This window comes from Macrobrachium nipponense, chromosome 20, assembly GCF_015104395.2.
Source record: "Macrobrachium nipponense isolate FS-2020 chromosome 20, ASM1510439v2, whole genome shotgun sequence".
Classification (NCBI taxonomy): Eukaryota; Metazoa; Arthropoda; class Malacostraca; order Decapoda; family Palaemonidae; genus Macrobrachium; species Macrobrachium nipponense.
The window spans coordinates 75,941,323-75,961,629 of NC_061089.1; positions in this window are offsets into that span (position 1 = coordinate 75,941,323).

Here is a 20,307-nt window from a genome sequence, read left to right on the forward strand (position 1 = left end):
TATATATATATATATATATATATATATATATATTATATATATATATGTATATATACTATGTATATATGTGTGTGTGTGTGTGTGTGTATTAGCGAATACCCAAGGACAATGATTTTCCTGTACTATTCGCTTATTTAAATAAGTCACGTGCGTCTATTGTCAATTTTAAGCATGCATACACACACACATATATATTATATATTGTATATATATATATATATATATATATATATATATATATAATTATATATATATATATATATACATATATTATATAATAAGCGAGTACCTAAGGCGAAAATAACAGGTAGAAGTCCAAGCACTTTCGTTTATTAACGCATCGTCAGGGCACAAATGAGACACATTTGAAAAGAAGGTTACAAGTTAAACAAAAAGAAGTGTTCTAAATCTAAGTCTTCGTTTGTTTAAACTTGATTCCTTTATAATTAAGAAAGTTGTTGATAAATATGAGCAACAAAACAGTATTCAGTTTTATACATGTTTTTGGATTTTGAATGGTCAAGTTTCTGTATCTCTTATAAACCTATGGTTTTAGGTTGTGACCGCGTGATCCCGGATTATCCTGGATTATGTTTTGTTTTATTACCCTTTTGCAATTAACCATCTGTTATTTTTGTTCGTTCTGTTTACCTTACAACCTTCTTTTCAACTATGTCTCCTTTGTTCCCAGACAATGCGTTAATAAACGTGAAAGGGCTTGGTCCTGACCTTCAACCTGTCATATTATATATATATATATATATATATATATATATATATATATATATATATATATATATATATATATTATATATATATATATACGCATTAAGCTACAAATGTCCTTTAACATACAATTCACTCTACCTCGGAATTAATATATTTTCATACATGCTATCAGAAAGGGAATTATTTTTTTTTAGCGGTCAACCTCAGTTGGTAGCCGAGTCAGTAACTCACTGAAGTCCTGATTTCTCCTCTGTGCGCTGGTTCGAATCCAGGGTAAACAATATGAAAATGTATTAATTCTAAGGTAGAGCTAATTCGATAATAAAAGACTTTTGTAGCTTTAATGGCACGTATATGAATAACGGTGATTTTAAACATAAACATATATGTGTAAAGTACTGAGAGTCTTAAGTATTGTATGCTTTCCTAACGAGTTTCAAATGACTGCAGAAATGGAGCATAAATGACAAGGAAGCCTAAATGAACACGCTTACCGGAGACTTTTGTACACCTATATCACATAAATGAGGCAAAACGTTATCTAACTGTAAGCAACTTTCTCGGCTATAACGCTCCGTTAATTTCCCGGTTGCTCGATTTCAGAGGGAAACATTTCTGAATTAAAAGATAAAAAATGGGAAATGGGAAATACCCTCTCGTACCCGTCCGAAATCCATAGCGGGAAATCCATGATGCATTTACGCAGAACCATTGTCATTTTTTTCAACCTTTATATTCGCCTGTATCGCTAAGTATGGAAAAGATTGGGGGAAAGTAATATACAAGTAAATAACTCGTGGACCTTTGGTTATACTTGACATGTTGGTTTTGGGTTGGAGCTGAAAATTTAATTGTTGAAAATAAATCTTTAATGAGTAGCGTTTCATTTCTTTATTTGCTTTTCTAATTAGGAACCTGAATCTATATTTATGTTTCATTATTATTTTTCTTAATTGCAACACATTTCTGGACAGAGCAATTGCTGAGGTTTTTCCATCCAAATCAACGGTGAACAAAAAAGAAAAAATTCGCTCAACCAGAAAGTACGCAGTTAGTTATCGGATGTGTACTGTGAAAGTAGAGGAATCAAATAATTCTGCGTAAAAATAACAGAAATAAGTGTTTTATCAGGTATCCTACCTTAAAACGTCTGGGTTGATACCAGGTGGTCCGGATTATCGTCTTCATTATCATCTCTCATCAGCACTGAAAGAAATAATAATAATAATAATAATAATAATAATAATAATAATAATAATAATAATAATAATAATAATAATAATAATAATAATAATAATAATAATAATAATAAAGCATCAAGAAAATAGATACTCTAATCCAGACTGTAAGGATTGTATCTGGGGACATCAGGATGGAGTTTGGAATAGAAAAAATGTGCCTTAGTCAACATAAATGAAAAGGGAAAAAAAAAAAAAAAGGGCAAAGTAACAAGGACTGAAGGGTATAAAGCTACCAGATGGGAAACAACATCAAACACATAGATGAGACGGGATACAAATACCTGGGAAGCAGGGGATATAAAACACCAGAGATGAAAGGACACGATCCAGGAAAGAAATATATGCAGAGACTCAAGGCGATACTCAAGTCAAAACTCAACGCCGGAAAATATGATAAAAGCCATAAACACATGGGCAGTGCCATTAATCAGACAATACAGCGCAGGAATAGTGAAATGGACGAAGGCAGACTTCGCAGCATAGACCAAAAAACCAGGAAACATATGACAATACACAAAGCCACTAACACCAAGAGCAAATACGGAACAGACTATACATAACACGAAAGGAAGGAGGGAGGGGCCTACTAAGCATAGAGGACTGTGTCAACATCGAGAACAGAGCACTGGGACAATATCTAGAAAACCAGTGAAGACGAGTGGCTCAAGAGTGCATGGGAAGAAGGACTGATAAAAGTAGACGAAGACCCAGAAAATATAAAGAGACAGGAGAAGACAAACAGAACAGAGGAATGGCACAACAAACCAATGCACAGACAATACATGAGACAGACTAAAGAACTAGCCAGCGATGACACGTGGCAATGGCTACTGAGGGGAGAGCTCAAGAAGGAAACTGAAGGAATGATAACAGCGGCCACAAGATCAGACCCTAAGAACAAGATATGTCAAAGAACGATAGATGGAAATAACATTTCTCCCATATGTAGAAAGTGAAATATGAAAAATGAAACCATGAACCACATAGCAAGAGAAAGTCCGGCACTTGCACAGAACCAGTACAAAAGAGGCATGATTCAGTAGCAAAAGCCCTCCACTGGAGCTTGTGCAAGAAAACCAGCTACCTTGCAGTAATAAGTGGTACGAGCACCAACCTGAAGGAGTGATAGAAAACGATCAGGCAAAGATCCTCTGGGGCTATGGTATCAGAACAGATAGGGTGATACGTGCAAATAGACCAGACGTGACGTTGATTGACAAAATCAAGAAGAAAGTATCACTCATTGATGTCGCAATACCATGGGACACCAGAGTTGAAGAGAAAGAAAGGGAAAAAATGGATAAGTATCAAGACCTGAAAATAGAAATAAGAAGGATATGGGATATGCCAGTGGAAATTGTACCCATAATCATAGGAACACTAGGCACGATCCCAAGATCCCTGAAAAGGAATCTGGAAAAACTAGAGGCTGAAGTAGCTCCAGCACTCATGCAGAAGAGTGATCCTAGAAACGGCGCACATAGTAAGAAAAGTGATGGACTCCTAAGGAGGCAGGATGCAACCCAGAACCCCACACTATAAATACCACCCAGTCGAATTAGAGGACTGTGATAGAGCAAAAAAAAAAATAAAATAATAATAATAATATTCTAAGGGGTCCACAATAATAAAAAATGTTACCTTTACTTTATGGTGTACCTAAGTTTCACAAACCTGGTGCTCCCTCAGGCCTACTATTGCTGCTTTTGTGGTTCACCGCCGCAAAACACATCAGCAGAGTGGTTGGCTCAGGTTCTAAGTCAATATCTTGGCACGTTCTCAAGTGCTCATTTAACACATCCATTCCTTTCCCAGTTTATACAGCGGGTCAAAGATAGTATTGGGTAGTGGGAGGATGGTGACTCAGATGTTACGGCATTATTTACCAACGTTTCCATTAGATTATGTGATCACAAAGTTACAGGAAGAAGCATGATCAAAGTAATGTGACTTTCCCATTTCACCCGCGGAGCATTTTTTCTCCCTAATCAGATTATGTGTCTCGTCCACTGCATTTCAGTTCAATAATCAGGGATTTGCTCAAAAAGAAGGTGTTGCCATGTCCTCGCTAACATTTGAATGGAGTTTGTTTGGAAAAAAGAAATTTTAAACAGGTGTGATGAAGAAACGAAACCAGTTTTATGGGTGAGATATGTAGATGACATTTTTATTATTTTTAAAGGTACCGATGACAAGCTAAAAAAATTATTAGATATGGGAGGGAAGAAGAAGAAGCTTTTAGGTAAACAACTTGGTTTGCTGCTCCTGCTCATTTTTGCTTATTTTTTGGGATTACAGCTGAAGTTTCGCCGAGAAAATGTTGTGAGGGTTCGGTGAATATATGCGTTAGTGCTGAAGTAAGCATAGTGGAGGTGGGTTAAGTGACAGTGCAGTTATAAACCTTGAAAACTTCGTTAAGTTTTCTCGTATTTTGAGTATGTGGCCCCTCCCCTCCCTAGCATTGCCTAGGTGGGGAGGCTACGCTGGACGGTGGCGACGGTGCTGCCATCTATTGAGTCTAGTGACTAGTTTCAGTGTAACAGTATGGCGTCATACTCAACACCGTTTAGGAGAAAGGACTCCTTTGGGCTGCAGTTTTCTGTATACCCTACTATGGATGTTGTTAGTAGAATGTTATTTTCAAACATGAAAATTGGTGCATAACTCGATTATAGGAGTTCATTTTATAAATAAGAACAGAGTAATTGTTAAAGTAGTACCAAATGTGTTTAATGATCTCATGGAAAATTATGAAGGCAAGAGGTATGTTCAGACCAGTTGTTGGGGAATGTAAAGATTGTGAATCTTAGTACGTCCATTACGTATGTTTCAATAAGGAATGCTCCTTTCGAACTCTCAGATGAAAAAGCTGATCGAGGTTTTATCGAAATATGGCAAAGTGGAAGGAATCAGGCAAAAACAAATATGCTAACGGACCATTCAAAGGGCTATTGACGGAGTCAGGACAGCAGCATGAGGACTAAAAGAGGAACGTTCCTTCATCAATACGGTTTTCGGATTTACTTAACTAATCTTGTATAATGGGCAGCAACGGACATGCTTTAGGTGTGGGGAAATAGGTCACATAGCTAAAGACTGCAAATACGAAGATGTAAGAGGTCTAAGTTTAAAGAAGGAGAGTTCCTCACCTGCCTACGGAAGGAAATGGATGAAACCAACGTGAAAGCAAATGAGTTGCGCAGGATATGTAGAAAAATGCAAACAGTCGAGGAAAGCGGAATTAACCAAAGTTATCAAACTACAGATATAGTGACCGAAGGAATGGACAGAGATGAAGAACCTAATTCAGTGGAAGAACAGGCATTAGATTGCACAACAGAAGAAATTGTTAAGGATAATTCACCAAATGATTCTGAGAAAGAAAAGGGTGACGACGACTCGATAAACTGGGGAAAGGCACAAACAAAAAGGAATGGTGGAAGTGAGCTAGGGAAGAAACGAAGAAGAACTTGTCTCAGTAGAACCGTTGGACTGCATAAGGGAAGAAAATGTTTGTGGAAAACTGGATAAGGGAGTAATCGATGGTGGGCCAAATTATGAGGAACCGAAACGGGAAAGGGATTTCTTTTTGGAGGACAGTCTTGATCACGAGCAGGATGATGCACGATGAAGGAAGGCCAAGAATTAGGGTTTCCCAACCAAATAGGTGTCAGTGAATTGCGTACGTCAAACACAAAGGTTGAGATTCATAAGGAGGTTAAAGAAAATGAGTTATTAACAGAAAACGAAGCAGCAAGTATAGTAAAAGGAAAAGAAGAGGGAAAATGGATTTTGAGGAAATATATAGAGATGCCAGCGCCCCAAACAGAACCTTACAGCACTGATGGAATGGGAATGCAAACTTGGCATACGAAAACAGACTCTAGCAATAAACTTAAGATAACGTTGAAGAAAGACCAGTGTCAAAACATGGAAAGGATAAACCAAAAGTTTTTATCATCAGATGATGAAAAAAACGGAAAGTGTACTAAGAAGCTTAAAGCAATTTAACCCAGTATTGTACATGTTTTTACATAATATACAAAATTCATTTCATCCACATTAAATGTAGCTACAGTTACGTAAATGGACTTAATACTTTGAATAAGCAAATTAAAATAATAAACTTTATGTTTCTTTATAAACTAGATATAATTTTCGTCCAAGAGCACAATATAAAAAGGGGAAGGGAAACTGGAATATGTTGAAAAATACTGCAAAGTTTTGATTAATTATACACAAATGCTTAAGGTGGAATAGCTATCTTTGTAAATAAAACATCTAATGTGGAAATTTTGAATTTTGAAAACGATATTGATGGTTATGTTATGAGTGTTAATTGTCGTTATTCAAACGTACTATTTCAATTATTAAATGTGTATGCTCCTGTAGGAGAAAAGAAAGGGAGAAATTATTATACAGATATTTTATTTCTTAAGGAACAATATAAGCAATATCATAATGGGTGGTGACTGGAATTCTATTACCTGTATGAGAGATTGTTCAAATTCAGATAGTGAAACTAATATCAAAGTCATTAGTAAGCTTGAAAAGCAACTTGAAACTTAAAGATGCATGGGTTTCATGTCATCACCAGGGGTGGAGTATACTTATGTCAGGGAGAATTATGGCTCAAGGCTGGATAGGTTTTATTTAAAAGATTTATATAACCATGTGGCAAATATTCAAAATATTCCTGTTAGCTGGACTGACCATTGTATTATAGTATTAGCCTTGAAATTAGAAAATGTAGCGTCGCCAGGGAAAGGTTACTGAAACTTAATAGTAATATTTTAGATAAGATATTGTAAAAGACAATTTTCTTATGACTTGGAATAGTATTAAGAGGAGCAAAGATAGAGTTGGAGATATTTTGTGTTGGTGGGAATGTGCGAAAGCCCGGCTGAAATCTTCTTTATCACATGTTCAAAGCAAATTAACCAAGCAAATATGGCTTATTGAATTTACTGAACTACCAGTTGAAGACGAAATAGGAAAAGGTGTACTGAATAAAGACAAGTTTTCGTTAGTGAACTCTTTGAAATTAATTAAGAATAAATAGTATTCAAGATGAGATCTGCGAAGGGGTCAAAATTAGAGCAAAGGGTGGGATGAAAAATAAAGGAAAGGGTGAACAAGTTTCAGCGTACCTGTTAGGGAAGGAGAAAAACTCTAAATGTATGTAAAATAAGATAAAGAGGGATGATGGTAGCGAAATAGTAAACCCTAAGCTATTACTATAAATATAAGGGAATATTGAAAAACTTTTCAAAAAAGAGAAATGTGAGAAGTCTTATCAAGAAGTGTTTTTTGAAATTAGTAGATAAAGTTATTGATAGGAATGAGAATGATATTTTAACCTCAGAAGTGACTGAAGTACTGAAAGTATTGAGGGGGATGAAGAATGTAAAAGTCCGGGAATAGATGGTCTCACTGTTGAGTTTTACAAAGGTTTTGGAAGGAAATAAAAAAACGATTTTGTAAGCATAGTAAAGTTTATTTTTATATATAAGACCATCTCTAAAATGAATAAAGGAATAATAACGCTTACGCCGAAGGAAGGAGACTTAGGTTTTATTACAAACTGGAGGCCAATAACATGTTAAACGTGGATTTTAAGATAATAGAGAAAATAATAACTAATAGATTGAAGAACTGTGTTACATTAATTATTTCCCGCGAGCAGTTTAGTTGTGTAGATGATAGGTCCATTATCAACTTGAATTCCATTATGAGAGATATTATGATTTATGCAAATAATAATGATAAACAAGCTGCGTTAATAAATCTAGACTGGTCTAAAGCTTTTGATCGTGTGGATCACGACCTTTTATATGCTATATTGAGCAACTTTGGTTTTGATCTTAGTTTCATTCAGCTAATACAAATGTTATATACAGACGCTGAAAGTGTAATATGCATAAAATGGTAATATCTCTGATCCATTCCCCATAAACAAATCGGTAAGACAAGGATGTCCATTATCCATGATTTTGTTTATTATCTACCAGGAACCCTTTTACAGGATGATGAAAATGAAGCTTGTAGACATGTCATTGATTTTGCCAAATAATTTAAAGGTTTCTGTTCTAGGATATGCTGATGATTCTGTTATCATAGTACTAGTGATAAAGGAATATTAGAATGTTTTGATATAATCACAGATTATGAAAAGGCAAGTGGTGCAAATCTGAACAGAAATAAAACTTCAATTTTAGGCATTGGGAAATGGAGAAATAAATCAGCATGGCCAATAAGTGGATGTCATTGCCTTCATGATTCCTGTAAAATACTAGGTGTTTATCATAGTAATAATTATCAAGATAGTGTTAATCTAAATTGGCGTAATCTGGAGTAAGATAACAAAGTGATAGGTATATTTGAGGAATAGGAAGCTGACAGTGTTTCAAAATGTATTATAATTAATTGTAAAATTTTAGCAAAACGTGGTATGTGTCACATGTATATACAGTTCCACAGGATTGTGCAAAACGAATACAGAGGAGTTTATTTAGATACCTATGGAATGGAAGGAAGCTGTGAACCAATTGCAAGAAATACCGTATTTTTTACCAAAGACAGAAGGTGGGCTAGGAATGATGAATATTTCTACATAAATCGAAAGCCATTATGTTTAGAACATTTAACAAGTTTTATATAAGTAAGTGTTATGGTTTTGAAATTATGTATTTCTATTGTAAAATAAAAGCTAGTGTTTTGATGGAAACTGAAAAAAATTATAGAGACTGTACATATCACATCATATTATAGTGAGATGATTGATGTTTTAAGGAAAGTATATCGTTTAAAGAACCATCCTAAGGTGTCTGGTTAAAGAAATATACTGGTTACTTTATGAACTGTAAAGACTATAAACCAAAGGTAGAGTTTATTGTACCCGCTTTTTAATTGGACGCAGATTTGGAAGTATGTAAATAATAAGTACATTGATAAAAAGAGCAGAGATACAGTTTTATAGATATGTTCATGAAATACTTAATACCAAAGATAGGCTGAATATGATGAAAATCTCGAATGAAGATAAATGTCTCTTTTGTGGCAATATTGAAAATAATATGCACATATTTTATTTTTGTCCCTCGTCAAAAAAAACATTCTGATTTGGTTAAAGTCAATGCTAAAAAAGCTGTTGTAAATTGAAACTGATAGTTTACTAAAGATTCTTAAATTGGATTTCAAGACACCATCGAAGAAAGACGAAAACACAGCAATGGTGTTACTATCAGATTTTGTAGCAGGAGTATGGTCTGGTCGATCTTGGGTCTATTGACAGACGACCCAAACTTGATTGCTTATATAGGGAATAAAAATGTCAAAACGAAGTTTATATTGAGTAAAGTTTATGCAAATAAATTAGACAAGCTTTTTACCAAAGAATAGTACTTAATGCTATTGTAAAATAAAGAAAAAAAAAGTTACTAAATAGGATATAAGGCTTACATAGTTTGTTATTTGTAAGGGTTGTAATTTTTTATTGTGTATATGGTATATATGAATGTATATGAAGCCATTGTATTGATCCTACTGTAAATTTTATCAATAAAAGAAGAAAAAAAAAAAAAAGAGTGTTATCGATTTTGATAAAAATCATTTCACCGAATTATTGAAAAAAAAAAGTCCCAGCCTTCAAATTTCACGAATTAGAATTAAAAAAGCGACTGACTTTATACCTCAATTTATCTGTAAAGTGAAACCTTCTATTGATAAATCCTATCTCACTAGCTTTCACTGGAATAACATCAAATGATTTTGATTTCAGGGTCGAAAATTAAAATTCAGCTGGGAAGAGAACTTTGTGTGCACTTACATTGCCCACGTGCAGGATATTCACACACTTACACATACATATATACATACATAGTAGATAGTATATAAGTACTGGTAATCTTCTTAGGAAAATGAAGTGCCCTGTTTATTAACAAACGCTCAAAGAAGAGGTCCATTAGAGAACTCATTTTCTTATGTGGGATACAACAACCTGAATGCGCGCGCACACACACACACACACACACACACACACACACACACACACACACACACAAACACACACATATATATAATATATATATAAATATATATATATAATATATATATATATATAATATATATATGTATCTATATATGTATATATGTGTGTGTGTGTGTGTGTGTGTATTAGCGAATACCTAAGGAAAATGATTTTCCTGTACTATTCGCTTATTTAAATAAGTCACGTGCGTCTATTGTCAATTTTTAAGCATGCATACACACACACACATATATATATATTGTATATATATATATATATATATATATATATATATATATATATATATATATATATATATATATACATATATATATATAAGCGAGTACCTAAGGAAAATAACAGGTAGAAGTCCAAGCACTTTCGTTTATTAACGCATCGTCAGGGCACAAATGAGACACATTTGAAAGAAGGTTACAAGTTAAACAAAAAGAAGTGTTCTAATCTAAGTCTTCGTTTGTTTAAAGTTGATCCTTTATAATTAAGAAAGTTGTTGATAAATATGAGCAACAAACAGTATTCAGTTTAAATACATGTTTTTGGATTTTGAATGGTGAAGTTTCTGTATCTCTTATAAACCTATGGTTTTAGGTTGTGACCGCTTGATCCCGGATTACCTGGATTATGTTTTGTTTTATTACCCACCCTTTTGCAATTAACCATCTGTTATTTTTGTTTTCTCTTTGTTTACCTTGCACCTTTTTTTCAACTATGTCTCCTTTGTTCCCAGACAATGCGTTAATATATATATATATATCGTTTATGCATTAAGCTACAAATGTCCTTTAACATACAATTCACTCTACTTCGGAATTAATATATTTTCATACATGCTAACAGAAAGGGAATTTTTGTAAGCGGCCAACCTCAGTTGGTGGCCGAGTCAGTAACCTCATTGAAGTCCTGATTTCTCCTCTGTGCGCTGGTTCGAATCCAGGGTAAACATATATGAAAATGTATTAATTCTAAGGTAGAGCCAATTCGATAATAAAGGACTTTTGTAGCTTAATGCACGTATATGAATAACGGTGATTTTAAACATAAACATATATGTGTAAAGTACTGAGAGTCTTAAGTATTGTATGCTTTTCTAATGAGTTTCAAATGACTGCAGAAATGGAGCATAAATGACAAGGAAGCCTAAATGAACTACGCTTACCGGAGACTTTTCCCACACCTATATTCCACATCTAAATGAGGCAAGCGTTATCTAACTGTAAGCTACTTTATCGGCTAATAACGCTCCGTTAATTCCCGGTTGCTCGATTTCAGAGGGAAACATTTTCCGAATTAAAAGAGAAAAATGGGAAATGGAAATACCCTCTCGTACCCGTCCGAAATCCATAGCGGGAAATCCATGATGCATTTACGCAGAACCATTGTCATTTTTTTCAACCTTTATATTCGCCTGTATCGCTAAGTATGGAAAAGATTGGGGGAAAGTAATATACAAGTAAATAACTCGTGGACCTTTGGTTATACTTGACATGTTGGTTTTGGGTTGGAGCTGAAAATTTAATTGTTGAAAATAAATCTTTAATGAGTAGCGTTTCATTTCTTTATTTGCTTTTCTAATTAGGAACCTGAATCTATATTTATGTTTCATTATTATTTTTCTTAATTGCCAACACATTTCTGGACAGAGCAATTGCTGAGGTTTTCTCCATCAAAACGGAACAAGAAAAAATCGATCACCAGAAAGTACGCATTATTATCGATGCTACTGTGAAAGTAGAGAATCAAATAATTCTGCGTAAAAATAACAGAAATAAGTGTTTTATCAGATATCGGACCTTAACGTCTGGGTTGATACCAGGTGGTCCGGATTATCGTCTTCAATGTCATCTCTCATCAGCACTGAAAGAAAATAATAATAATAATAATAAAATTAATGAATAATAATAATAATAATAATAATAAATAATAATAATAATAACAGAGGCTTAAGGCCGCCAAAGGACACAAGATCCAACGGTACATGAACAGGAATAAGGGATACCAACAGAACAAACTATTCGGAACCAACCAAAAAAGACTATACAGCCAAACTAAGAGGGGAAGACAACCACCCAGAAATTCCTGAAGCCGAACCAAGTAAGAGACTCTGGGAAAACATATGGGAGCAATCACGTTATCACACAACAAACGTGCAACATGGCTCCAGGAAGTCAAGGAAGAAGAAACAGGGAGATAAAAACAAGATTCACAGACATCACGACAGACACAGTCAGACACCAACTAAAGAAAATGCCAAACTGGAAAGCCCCAGGTCCCATGAAGTCCATGGATGGACTGGCTCAAAAAACTTCAGCCCGTACACCCACGAATAGCAGAACAACTCCAGCATTGTATCTCAAATCACCAAGCACCCAAATGGATGACCACAGGAAGAACATCCTTAGTACAAAAAGACAAGAGTAAGGGAAATATAGCCAGTAACTACAGGCCTATCACCTGCCTACCAATAATGTGGAAGTTACTAACAGGTATCATCAGTGAAAGGCTATACAACTACCTAGAGGAGACAAACACTATCCCCTACCAACAGAAAGGCTGCAGAAGGAAGTGTAGGGGCACAAAAGACCAGCTACCTGATAGACAAAATGGTAATGAAGAACAGTAGGAGAAGAAAAACCAACCTAAGCATGGCATGGATAGACTATAAGAAAGCCTTCGACATGATACCACACACATGGCTAATAGAATGCTGAAAATATATGGGGCAGAGGAAAAAATACCATCAGCTTCCTCAAAAATACAATGCGCAACTGGAATACAATACTTACAAGCTCTGGAATAAGACTAGCAGAGGGATCTTCCAGGGCGACTCACTGTCCCCACTACTCTTCGTAGTAGCCATGATTCCCATGACAAAAGTACTACAGAAGATGGATAACCGGGTACCAACTCAAGAAAAGAGGCAACAAAATCAAACCATCTGATGTTCATGGACGACATCAAGCGTATGGTTGTAAGAGCATTCAAGGAAATAGATACCCTAATCCAGACTGTAAGGATTGTATCTGGGGACATCAGGATGGAGTTTGGAATAGAAAAATGCGCCTTAGTCAACATACAAAAAGGCAAAGTAACGAGAACTGAAGGGATAAAGCTACCAGATGGGAGCAACATCAAACACATAGATGAGACGGATACAATACCTGGGAATAATGGAAGGAGGAGATATAAAACACCAAGAGATGAAGGGACACGATCAGGAAAGAATATATGCAGAGACTCAAGGCGATACTCAAGTCAAAACTCAACGCCGGAAATATGATAAAAGCCATAAACTCATGGCAGTGCAGTAATCAGATACAGCGCAGGAATAGTGGAATGGACGAAGGCAGAACTCCGCAGCATAGATCAGAAAACCAGGAAACAAATGACAAATACACAAAGCACTACACCCAAGAGCAAATAGGACAGACTATACATAACACGAAAGGAAGGAGGGAGAGGATACTAAGTATAGAGGACTGCGTCAACATCGAAAACAGAGCACTGGGGCAAATCTGAAAAACCAGTGAAGACGAGGGGTGGCTAAAGAGTGCATGGGAAGAAGGACTAATAAAAGTAGACGAAGACCCAGAAATATACAGAAGAGGAGAAAGACAGAAAGAACAGAGGACTGGCACAACAAACCAATGCACGGACAATACATGAGACAGACTAAAGAACTAGCCAGCGATGACAATTGGCAATGGCTACAGAGGGGATAGCTAAAGAAGGAAACTGAAGGAATGATAACAGCGGCACAAAAGATCAGGCCCTAAGAACCAGGTATGTTCAAAGTACGATAGACGGAAATAAACATCTCTCACATATGTAGGAAGTGCAATACGAAAATGAAACCATAAACCACATAGCAAGCGAATGCCCGGCACTTGCACAGAACCAGTACAAAAAGAGGCATGGATCAGTGGCAAAAGCCCTCCACTGGAGCCTGTGCAAGAAACACCAGCTACCTTTGCAGTAATAAGTGGTACGAGCACCAACCTGAAGGAGTGATAGAAAAACGATCACGCAAAGATCCTCTGGGACTATGGTATCAGAACGATAGGGTGATACGTGCAAACAGACCAGACGTGACGTGATTGACAAAATCAAGAAGAAAGTATCAATCATTTGATGTCGCAATACCATGGGACACCAGAGTTGAAGAGAAAGAGAGGGAAAAAATGGATAAGTATCAAGATCTGAAAATAGAAATAAGAAGGATATGGGATATGCCAGTGGAAATCGTACCATAATCATAGGAGCACTAGGCACGATCCCAAGATCCCTGAAAAGGAATCTAGAAAAACTAGAGGCTGAAGTAGCTCCAGGACTCATGCAGAAGAGTGTGATCCTAGAAACGGCACACATAGTAAGAAAATGTGATGGACTCCTAAGGAGGCAGGATGCAACCCGGAACCCCACACTATAAATACCACCCAGTCGAATTGGAGGACTGTGATAGAGCAAAAAAAAAAAAAAAAAAAAATAATAATAATAATAATAATAATAATAATAATAATAATAACAATAATAATATTCTAAGGGGTCCACAATAATGAAAAATGTTACCTTACTTTTATGGTGTACCTAAGGTTCACAAACCTGGGTGCCCCCTCAGGCCTATTATTGCTGCTTGTGGTTCACCGCAAAACACATCAGCAGAGTGGTTGGCTCAGGTTCTAAGTCAATATCTTGGCACGTTTCTCAAGTGCTCATTTAACAGCATTCATTCCAGTTTATACAGCGGGTTCAAAAAAAGATAGTAGTTGTATTGGGAGGGATGGTGAGTTTAGATGTTACGGCATTATTTACCAACGTTCCATTAGATTATGTGATCACAAAGTTACAGGAAGAATATGATCAAAGTAATGTGACTTTCCCCATTCCCGCTGAGCATTTTTTCTCCCTATCAGATTATGTGTCTCGTCCACTGTATTTCAGTTCAATAATCAGGGATTTGCTCAAAAAGAAGGTGTTGCCATGTCCTCGCTAACATTTGCATGGAGTTTGTGGAAAAAGAAATTTTAAACAGGTGTGATGAAGAAACGAAACCAGTTTTTATGGGTGAGATACGTAGATGACATTTTTATTATTTTTAAAGGTACCGATGACAAGCTAAAGAAATCACAACAGAAGTAGAAGTTGATTTTAAATTACCTTTTTTAGATGTTCTAGTGTTCAGGGACTGTAATAGCCAGAGGTTCAAATTTTCATTTTACCGGAAATCTACCAATTCCGAGAGTTATGTCCACTTTTATTTTTTTCACTCAAAAGAAATAAAAAGTAACGTTATCATGAATTTTGCTTTACGCGCATTCAGAATTTGCGACCCCGAATACATAGATGGTGAACTTAAACACATTACGGCTACTTTTAGAAGTCTTAGATATCCCCCTCACTTCATTGAGAAAGCAATTGCGCGAGCAAGGAAGTCGTTCTATGGAATTAGAGATAATAACAAGGAAAAACAAAAAAAGGTATGTGTCCCTTCCCTTTAATCCGAGAAGTGAAGAATATAAGTGAGCATATAAACAAAAGTCAGAAGGAAACTAAAATTGTGTTCAAATATGAAAACACAATAAGACGCACCCCCGTAAGAAACAATAACAATGATAAAATTCCCACAGCCCCAGGAGTTTACGAACTACCATGTATGAATTGTAATAGTAAATATTTTGGTGAAAGTGGACGGGGACTAGATATACGTTTGGGCGAACACAAACGAGCTTATGAACTACATTCACAAAACAGCGCAATAGTAGCACATGCATTCCGTAATGGATAAAAAGACCAAAACCTGAACAAGGCTAAAATCTATCTTTAAAAGTAACATGTAAAAATGTTTAGACGGCTAGTCGAGGAGCTGCTGTAAGTTAAGGAGAATCATTCAAGGAAACAAGTCTTTTGTCAACGAAGACCCATTTGTTAATTTTTATATTACTAGTATGTTTTTAAAAGATTTTAACTGTAGGACAGGCTCTTCTTTTTCCCTATCCTGATGCTGCTTCCGCCTTGCCTCTCCCTGTCCAGGTAACCACTGCCCCAGGGGAGTCTGGTTATGGTGCCCATTTCTACGCCCTCGGATGATGGACTTCCTGCAACGTTGTAACAACCATTGTGGAGATTCAACAGAATAGCAGCCAGAAGGATTGATAGGGGAGAGGAAATCACCTAGTTGGAATTAACTGTCCTCTTTCTTCATCACCTGGTCCATAAACGAGCTAATGATCGGTGTCAACAATCTTCAACGACTCTTGTTTGTTTTTTAAATTTACCTCAGTATCTGGTGTACCTAATTGGTCATTTGGACTGAAGATGAACCCAGGGAAGCGTTCGAAAGCTTTTTGTAAAGAGTTTTAAAAATTATACAAGGACTAATAAAATTTTTTGTTATTGTGGACCCCTTAGAATATTATATATACTCTCGCGATAGAGAGTTTTTCCCAAATAATAATAATAATAATAATAATAATAATAATAATAATAATAATAATATAATAATAATAATAATAATAGAAGCCTGAAATATATAGGGCAGAGGAAATACCATCAGCTTCCTCAAAAATACATTGCGCAACTGGAATACAATACTTACAAGCTGGAATAAGACTAGCAGAGGTTAATATCAGGAGAGGGATCTTCCAGGGCGACTCACTGTCCCCACTACTCTTCGTAGTAGCATGATTCCGATGACAAAAGTACTACAGAAGATGGATGCCGGGTACCAACTCAAGAAAAGAAGGCAACAGAATCAACCATCTGATGTTCATTGGGACGACATCAAGCTGTATGGTAAGAGCCATCAAGGAAATAGATACCCTAATCCAGACTGTAAGGATTGTATCTGGGGACATCAGGATGGAGTTTGAATAGAAAAATGCGCCTTAGTCAACATACAAAAGGGCAAAGTAACGAGAAACTGAAGGGATAAAGCTACCAGATGGGGAGCAACTTCAAACACATAGATGAGACAGGATACAAATACCTGGGAATAATGGAAGGAGGAGATATAAAACACCAAGAGATGAAGGACACGATCAGGAAAGAATATATGCAGAGACTCAAGGCGATACTCAAGTCAAAACTCAACGCCGGAAATATGATAAAAGCCATAAAAAAAAAAAAACACAATGGGGCAGTGCCAGTAATCAGATACAGCGCAGGAATAGTGGAATGGACGAAGGCAGAACTCCGCAGCATAGATCAGAAAACCATGAAACATATGACAATACACCAAAGCACTACACCCAAAGAGCAAATACAGACAGACTATACATAACACGAAAGGAAGGAGGGAGAGGAACTACTAAAGATAGAGGACTGCGTCAACATCGAAAACAGAGCACTGGGCAATATATCTGAAACCGGTGAAGACGAGTGGCTAAAAGAAGTGCATGGGAAGAAGGACTAATAAAAGTAGACGAAGACCCCAGAAATATACAGAGGACAGGAAAGACAGAAAGAACAGAGGACTGGCACAACAAACCAATGCACGGACAATACATGAAACAGACTAAAGAACTAGCCAGCGATGACAATTGGCAATGGCTACAGAGGGGAGAGCTAAAGAAGGAAACTGAAGGAATGATAACAGCGGCACAACGATCAGGCCCTAAGAACCAGATATGTTCAAAGTACGATAGACGGAAATAACATCTCTCCCATATGTAGGAAGTGCAATACGAAGAATGAAACCATAAACCACATAGCAAGTGAATGCCCGGCACTTGCACAGAACCTGTACAAAAAGAGGCATGATTCAGTGGCAAAAGCCCTCCACTGGAGCCTGTGCAAGAAACATCAGCTACCTTGCAGTAATAAGTGGTACGAGCACCAACCTGAAGGAGTTGATGAAAACGATCACGCAAAGATCCTCTGGGACTATGGTATCAGAACGGATAGGGTGATACGTGCAAACAGACCAGACGTGACGTTGATTGACAAAGTCAAGAAGAAAGTATCACTCATTGATGTCGCAATACCATGGGACACCAGAGTTGAAGAGAAAGAGAGGGAAAAAAAATGGATAAGTATCAAGATCTGAAAATAGAAATAAGAAGGATATGGGATATGCCAGTGGAAATCGTACCCATAATCATAGGAGCACTAGGCACGATCCCAAGATCCCTGAAAAGGAATCTAGAAAAACTAGAGGCTGAAGTAGCTCCAGGACTCATGCAGAAGAGTGTGATCCTAGAAACGGCACACATAGTAAGAAGAGTGATGGACTCCTAAGGAGGGAGGATGCAACCCCGAACCCGACACTATAAATACCACCCAGTCGAATTGGAGGACTGTGATAGAGCAAAAAAAAAAAAAATAATATAATAATAATAATAAAAGACGCCTTCAAATTTTTCTGAGTGTTGATAGGTGGTGATGCGGGATCGATTTATGATATTCAAAACCATTTTTGAAATTAATTAGAATGATAGAAAATATTAATGATCATATATACTTAAAAGGGAACTGGCTGCAAACCTTAGCAAAAACATAATATCATGCTTTTCAAAGCAAGACGTATAAACTGAAAACCGAGTATGACACGTCGAATCTATTTTTCCTGATTCAACCTGATTCCAAGGTTGCCAGAAGCGCGTTATCAAACTCGGAAAACAGATCCTGAAAGAGCGGCATCAAAATGTGGGAAATCAGTCGGATCTGTTATCTCTGTCCAAGGTCAGTCTTTCGTTGCGACCAACACAAAATCATATGACTAACGTTTTCGTCTAACTTGAGAAATGACTTATAAAGACTATGAAGACCGTAAAGTCCAGTTGGTCTTCACACCTTTAACATTTAGATCTAAATATTCGTCCAGAATAAAGCAGAAAGTGAGTGTAGTTATTTCTGGATGCTAGAAAGATATCATTTTCAAAAAGACCTCAGCTAGGTCTACTAAAAAAAGGGACATACAGACACGCCAGTATCATGGAGTCGTGTACTTATTTATGAACTCTTGCTTCCTTTCTCTCTCCCACACACACACACACAATATATATATATATATGTATATATATAAATAATAGATATATATATATATATTTATATAGTATATATATATATTTATATAGTATATATATATATATATATATATATATATATATATATATATATATATATATATATACTATATAAATATATATATACTATTATATATATATATATATATATATATATAATATATATATATATATATATATATCTATCTATCTATATATATATATATATATATATATATATATATATATATATATATATATATATATATACTGTATATTTGATTTTAAATCACGAAAATGTAAAAAAAAGTGATGACTAGACGAACAAAATTACGAGACACGAAGGAAAAGTGAAACAATGAGAAGCTAAGTACTTTCGTCTTATTACTGAGACATGGTCACAACAAATGTAACATTGTCTTGGTAATAAGACGAATGTACTTAGAATCTCCAGTGTTTCACTTTTCCTTCGTGGCTGTTACTTTGTTCACACACACACACACACATACACATGACTTATAGCTAAATAAGAGCAGGCCTAGAATACCCAGTACAATACAACAGTCGCTAAGTGGGTACTCCAACGTTCACGAAAAGGGGGAGACTATTATATTCAGTTTTAACTCATTTTCAAAAAAGTCGTAAGCGTTTAGTCAGCAAAACCTTCTCCCTTAACACTATCGTGACAATGGAGTCCGTCAAATGATCAAAGAAAAGAAACTTAAGTACAGAGAGAGAGAGAGAGAGAGAGAGAGAGAGAGAGAGAGAGAGAGAGAGAGAGAGAGAGATATCCCGCCTTATTTCACTCAGAAGATTTACAAATACCGGGAAACTTTTAATGTACAGAGAGAGAGAGAGAGAGAAAGAGAGAGAGAGAGAGAGAGAGAGAGAGAGAGAGAGAGAGAGACTGTAAGCTCCTTGGTCTGAAAAAAAAAAAAATAATACAGTACATACCATATATTTACCTTTCCTCACTTCTTCAATGTTTTCTCGTCCTGCTTCTCAGAACTTACTTGAAGAGGAAATTCGATGTCCGCAAAATACGGAATTATGCTATTTCGTGAATTACTAGGTACAAGACGTGTTCCAATAGTATCATTTGCATGACCCTAAACAAAGTATAATTATTTATAATGGTAGGCATAAGTAACTCATGAACGTCCTTAATGTTTTGTATAATAAAATAAAAATAATGTTCTTGACGGACAACATTCTTAATATGAAAATAAGACGATTCTCTGAGAGAGAGAGAGAGAGAGAGAGAGAAATCGCTTTTATTATATTTAAT